The following is a 7,214-nucleotide window of genomic DNA, read 5'->3' as shown; positions in this document are numbered from 1 at the left end:
CTCTGACTATAGTATACATGTCCTGTCCCCCTACTATATTGTAAACTTTCAGAATATTGCTCTGTAGCTAATAAGCATATAGACCCCTTTGTAAATAATGGGCACCCAATAAATAATAACAATGGCTAACACTTGATTGTTTTCTATGTGCAGGAGACTGGTCTAAACACGTTCATTAATCCTCACACCCCACCATCTCAGTTGACTGTCTGAATGGGAGGAAGTCTGCTTATTCATTTGAAGCACTGGGACCTGGACACACCGGAGACTCTACAGAGTGACTCTATGTGCATGGTAGAGGGAGAGGGGAGGAGCAGGGGGAAAAAATCAAAATGCCATATGTTCAGCTCCATATGCTTTCTTATTCATATCTTATTCAAACTAAAACATTCATAGGGAACTACCAAGATTAAAAAAAAAAAAAATACATGGACATGCCTGGCTGGTGTAGCTCAGTGGTTGAGCATTGATCCATGAACTAGGGGGTTTCAGTTCAATTCCCTGACAGGGTACATGCCTAGGTTTCAGCCTCGATCCCCAGCAGGTGTTCAGGAGGCAGCACATCGGTGATTCTCTCTCATCATTGATGTTTCTTTCTCCCTCTCTCTTTCTCTCTCTGAAATCAATAAAAACATATTTTAAAAAATAAAAAAATTTTAAGAAAATATTTTTTAAAATACATAGACATGAAAATGACTTGATCCGATAGTCAAGAAAGACTGGTATGCACATTTGCACATCTTTGAAACCCTCATCATATCATCTGTGTTAATAATTACTGAAGTGTATGTCAATAGAACCTGATGAGCTGGTTTATCAAAATGACTGCTTCCTGAGGAGCCATTTATTACAAACATTACAATCTCATGAAATATCAACAATAGACTATCCCTCCCCCCAAAAAATATATACATTTTTTTAAATCTCCAGAATGTGTCACCTGGGATCTGTAAAGAGACCTGCCTGACTGGAGACCCCTCCCCCTCACCCCAACACGCCCTGACATTGCAACACACAAAAGAAAGACTCCCCTGTGGCCTGGAAAGAGGGGTTGTGCCCGCCTGAGAAGTTAGATATCACACTTACAAAGAGGCACCAACCTACAGTCACAGACTGAGCCTCCCAAGTATAGTCCTGTTTCCAAACGAGAAACACAATGAGCCAGAGCATCTCAGAAGATGAGGAAAAGCAGCGAAGGTGTGAAGACGTGGCTGTGGGGTGAAGGGCGTCCCGGTCCCAGTTAAACTGATAACTGGAACGGTGAGCTGAGGTGTTTTCCCCGGGTCTGATGAATGAGCTCTGAGGACCAGAAGATTTAAGCAAAAGTGTGGGAAATTTATTACAAGCAGATTCAGACTCCCCACAAGGGGAGGGGGACTCAATAATGGACTGCCCGTTAAAGCCCTGTAGTCCAGGGGTATATGTTTGCTACAAGCCTGCTTCTATATTTATCCCTGTCATCGCCTGATTGATTCCCTCAATTGTTTTTAGGCCCAGCAACTGACCTGAACTTTCCCTGTTTCTATGTGTTCCTACACCTTGGTTTCCCATGCCTCATGCTTTGAGTCCAGAAAATTGTATTACTAGAGGCCCGGTGCACAAAATTTGTGCATGAGTAGGGTCCCTAGGCCTAGCCGGTGATCGGGGCCAATCTGTGGGGTGACCTGCAGGGCGATCAAGGGCCCCCCCTCACACCCGGCTTGGCTGGCCTGGGGCCTGCAGGCTGGGGCAGCTCCTGCATTGAGTGTCTGCCCCCTGATGATCAGTTCATGTCATAGTGACTGGTCATTCTGCCAGTCGTTCCTGCATTCAGTTGATTTGCATATTAGGCTTTTATTATATAGGATTTCTGCTTGGTTGGTTCCTGTGATTAGGCTGGCTCAAACTGCTGTGTCTCTGCCCCTGCCTATGTTCCACCTGCCTTTGTTTTCCACTGGACCCCTGCCCTATCTGCGTGCTTTTCAAGTTAATCGTCTCAATATGGAGGATCTTTGACCAGAATTCCATTTTAATACAAAACAGCGTAGAGGTCCTTTCCTGCAAGCAATCCAAAGCAGTCAGTTCTTGGATTAAGTATAGGTTTAGGTATAGGTTTACCCATATAGAAAAATGTATAAATAATAATCAAGAGCCCACCCTCCCCCACTTGAGCTTAGAGCACCAATTTCCCTAAGATTCAACTCCGACTTGTCTCTAGCTTCTCCCCGGCCAGCCGTATCTCCCTCTCAGTGCTGAAGGCAGGGTGGACTGATCTGAAGAGGAAACTGGGGTCCCTTGCTTTATACCATTTCATAAACTTCGTTTAAACCAGCGTAACCAGGATTTTGCAATAAAAAGCATTTTTGTAGAAATCAAACAAGACTAGGAAGGCAAAGGGACCGCTTTTCCCGGCAGCCGTAAAAAGCTTTACGATAATGTCAGAGACAGGAGCTCTGTCACCGAACAGAGACGTTCCAGCTCCTACTTGTTTATATCTTCCTGGGGCCATAACTCCACCCCACCCATCCCCCCTCCACACCGTCCCCTCGGGAGACATCTTCCAGAAACAGAAGGCGGTCAGATTTAACCCTTTCCTTTACCGCAAGGCCTTTTAACTGCCAGCAGAAATGTGACATGATGATGATTGACAGGCTGCTGCTCTACTAAACGTAGTCAAAGTCAACAAGCAAATAATAATAATATCCTTTAGTCGGCACAGACCAGGAACTGTGATAAGCACATACATACATTTCCTCAATAAATTCTTGCAACAACCCAGTTGAGAAAACTGAGGCTTAGAGGAGCTAGCTTGCCAAGTTACCTTCACACAATTAGCAAGTGACAGAGTGAAGAGCAGATTGGCTTGATTGACCTTAAAATCTATGCTTTAGCCACAGTGCCACACTACCTACAAATTAAAATTATAAAATGTTATTGGTAAATGGACTTCCCAATCCTTCATAGCTCAAATTGTTTGAAATTAAGTATATCCAGACAGAAAGTGTGCCTCTGGCTAAACTTAATGCTTACAACAAAAATATAACTAGTTAACCTCATCAAATTGTCTTTTTCACACAGAATATATAACATAGATCAGTAAAATCAGAATCATTGATTTATTTACTCAACAATTTTTTTTTTAATTTCCTCCTATGTACCAGTCACCAAGAATGCAATGTTAAATCGAATTATCCTTCTCCGATCTCTTGAAGTTTACGGGCTAGTGGAGCTAAACATTAACCACAGAAAAACGCAAATATTTAAATAATTGCGCATTGTTGTAAGTGCTCTGAGGGACAAGTATGTGTTATGAGAGAATAACCAGGAAAACCATTATTGATTGCGTGGTCAGGAAGTTCTCTAAACTGAAACCTGTAGGTTGCACAAAAAGTAGTTGGGCTAAAAGTAGAGGGGAGGAAGGTGCTCCGGGAAGACTTTCTACCAAGGCTCTGAGCAAGAAAAGAGTTTGGCTCTTTCCAGACCAGTGATCCCTGAATAGGGAACATGGGAGGGAGATAGGAAATGAGGCTGGAAAGGGAGAATGTAGAGTAGCAGGAGTTTGGATTTTACCTTCATGCAATGAAAACCCATTAAAGAATTCTCAACAGTGTAGTTTCAGAATCTGATTTATCGTTTTTAAAAGCTCAGTCTGGCTGCTGTGTGCAGAATGGCTGTCAGGAGTACAAGAGTTGGAAGAGAGAGACCAGTTAGGAAATTTTACTTACAGTCATCCAAGACAAAAGATAGTGGCTCGGACAAAAGTGGCAACAGTGGAACCTGGAGAGAGGTGGACAGATTGCATACACATTAGGAAGATTATAACATTTAATGATGAATTTGATATAGGAGAGGCTAGGAAGTGGGTGGGGCAAGGTGGGATCAAAGATAAGTTTCAGGTTTCTAAATTGAGCAATAAGCTGATGGAGGCATAGTGTAGTGGGTGGGACTAGTAGGTATAATCGATGACTATTGTATAGACCGCCACTTCTCTTTTTATGGGTATGTGAATCACCTGAGGAATCTTGTTAACGTGAAGATTCTGATTGAGTAGGTCTGGGATGAGACCAGAGACACTGCATTTCTATAAGTTCCCAAGTGATAATGCAGTTGGTCCATCAACCACATTTTGAGTAGCAAGGTTCTACTCTAGCAACACACAGGTTTGTAAACTTTGTGCCACATTAAAACACACACACACACACACACACACACACACACACACAAACCCTTTTTTATTCAATTATAATTATTTCCTAAAGAAAGGCTATTTTAACTACAAAAAGGTGAGAATAATTTTAAAATATAGTGCTTTAATAAAGTTTTAATTTTAGAAAAAGTACTTTAATAAAGTTTTAATTTTAGAAAAAGTACATCACTCTTATTTTTCATTTGGCCAGAGATGAAGTGAAATTTTTATTATGAGCTGACTTTCAATAGCCACTGATCTAAATAAAACAACTTATTGATGAACATTTTTCAAGTTTCAAATAGCTATGATCACAGTCACTGTTTCATTCTTCTATAAAAGTAAAAAATCCATCATCAGCTTTGCGCAGTGGCAGTATCGTAGCCAATGAGGTTTATACGAGGCGCGATTATTTCTAATTGGAAATAAAAATCTATCATTATTTATCAGGAACATACAACCACCAGAATCAATCTAATATTGTTCTTGGCTTCTAAGTCTGTTTGGTAAATCTTTTCCAAATCATTAAAATCATAGAAAGTTTACACCAAGTAGAACCACAGAAAGTGCTGTTTTGGAACATTGATATAATTTGATATTACAATTAGCTCCCTCTTCATTTTATTAAATGTTTTAGGTCAAATATGTGTGTATTCTAAATTAATCAGATAAAAGCTAGTAGCTTGGCAACTTTAAATAGTGACTAGAAAGCAAGTACATGGTCAGTGAGAACAGTAGTATTAAATTTTAGAAAGATGAAAAGGAGCAAGCAGATTTTAAATACATGAAATAAGAAGGTGACAAAAATTGTTCAATAAATTCCGACTGATTTGTAAGGGCTTTGCAGGCAGAATCAATATTTTATACATTTTGTAGTTTCCATAATGCCTAGTATTATGTAGGGTATATGCTCATTGGCCAGAAGAAAGGAATGTAAAACCTGAAGGAATAATAGCAGCTAATGACAAAAAGATGTTTCACTTGGTAAAATTTTACAGTTAGATGAAGTGAAGAGAAGCCAACACAAATAATTAATACATTTATCTTGTGCCAATTTACAATTTAATGAGGCAGTCAATATTAGTGTGTATGTTTTAAAGATGCTAAACTGAGGTTCGTAGAGAAAACAATCTTTTCTTTTTTTATAATTTTTTAACTAGAGGCCCAGTGCATGAAATTCATGCACAGGGGGAAGGGTATCCCTCAGCCCAGCCTACACCCTCTCCAATCTGGGGATCCCTCGGGGGATGTCCAACTGCCAGTTTAGGCCCGATCCCTGTGGGGGGGACCAGGCCTGCAGGAGAGGGCCTAAATCGGCAGTCGGACATCCCTCTCACAATCCGGGACTGCTGGCTCCCAACTGCTCGCCTGCCTGGCTGCCTGATCGCCCCTAACCACTCCCTGCCAGCCTGATTGACGCCTAGCTGCTCCCCTGCCAGCCTGATTGCCCCCAACTGCCCTCCCCTGCAGGCCTGGTCCCCCCAACTGCCTTCCCCTGCAGGCCTGGTCCCCCCCAACTGCCCTCCCCTGCAGGCCTGGTGCCCCCCAACTGCCCTCCCCTGCCGGCCTGGTTGCCCCTAACTGCCCTTCCCTGCAGGCCTGGTCGACCCCAACTGCCCTCCCCTGCAGGCCCAGTCCCCCACAACTGCCCTCTCCTGCTGGCCTGGTCACCCCTAACTGCCCTCCCCTGCTGGCCTGTTTGCCCACAACTACCCTCCACTGCCGGCCATCTTGTGGCGGCCATCTTGTGTGAGGGTGTCAATTTGCATATTACCTCTTTATTATATAGGATTGTTGAAAGTATTACATATTCCCCCTTGTTCCCCAACTGACCCCCTCCAACCCACCCCAGGCCTTCAGCACCCATGTCCGCGCCATGGGTTATGCATATAGCATAAAAGATCCTCGGTTGATTACCTCCCACTCTCCCACCCTCCCCCACCTTCCCTCTGAGATTCCACTTCCTGTTCCATGCTTCCATGCATCTGAATCCACTCTGTTCATCAGTTTATTTTGTTACTTAGATTTCACATATAAGTGCGATCATGGGATAGTCTTTCTCTAACTGACTTATTACACTTAGGATGATACTCTCCAGGTCCTTCTATGCTCTCTCAAAGGGTAAGAGATTCTTTTTACTGCTGCATAGTATTCCAAGGTATAAATGTACCACAGCGTTTTTATCCACTCATCTACTGATGGGCATTTGGGCTGTTTCCAGATCTTAGCTATTGTAAATTGTGCTGCTATGAACATAGGGGTGCATACGTTCTTTCTGACTGGTGCTTCAGGTTTCTTAGGATATATTCCTAGAAGTGGGATCACTGGGTCAAATGGCAGTTCCATCTTTAATTTTTTTGAGGAAACTTCATACTGTTTTCCATAATGGTTGCATTAATCTGCACTCCCACCAGCAGTGTACTGAGAGTTCCCTTTTCTCCACATCCTGGCCAGCACTTGTCATTTGTTGATTTGTTGATGGTAGCCATTCTGACAGGTGTGAGGTGATACCTCATTGTCATTTTAATTTGCATTTCTTTGATGATCAGTGACTTTGAGTATTTTTTCGTATGTCTCTTGGCCATCTGTATGCCCTCTTTGGAGAAGTATCTATTTAGGTCCTTTGCCCATTTTTTGATAGGATTGTTTGTCTTCCTTTTGTTAAGTTGTATGAGTTCCTTATATATTTTGGATATTAACCCTTTTTCAGATGTATCATTGCCAAATATGTTCTCCCATACAGTGGGCTCTCTTTTTGTTTTGTTGATGGTTTCTGTTGCTGTGCAGAAGCTTTTTATTTTGATGTAGTCCCATTTATTTATTTTCTCCTTAGTTTCCTTTGCCTTAGGAGATGTATCTGTAAACATATTGCTACGAGAGATGTCTGAGATTTTGCTGCCTATGGTTCCTTCTAGGATTTTTATGGTTTCATTACTTACATTTAAGGCTTTTATCCATTTTTAGTTTATTCTTGTGTATGGTGTAAGTTGGTGGACTAGTTTCTTTCTTTTCTTTTTTTTTTTTTTTTGCATGTATCTGTCCAATTTTC

General features: G+C 41.9%; 1 pseudogene; it reads left to right on the top strand.

The window, feature by feature from the left end:
• Positions 1 to 4,523: 4,523 nt before the first annotated feature.
• On the top strand, positions 4,524 to 4,699 carry LOC114234361 (U4 spliceosomal RNA; annotated as a pseudogene).
• Positions 4,700 to 7,214: the final 2,515 nt, after the last annotated feature.

Source organism: Eptesicus fuscus, chromosome 13, assembly GCF_027574615.1.
Source record: "Eptesicus fuscus isolate TK198812 chromosome 13, DD_ASM_mEF_20220401, whole genome shotgun sequence".
In the NCBI taxonomy this organism is placed as follows: domain Eukaryota; kingdom Metazoa; phylum Chordata; class Mammalia; order Chiroptera; family Vespertilionidae; genus Eptesicus; species Eptesicus fuscus.
Note: the sequence above shows the minus strand (reverse complement) of the source record. Positions and strands in the feature narration are given on the sequence as shown.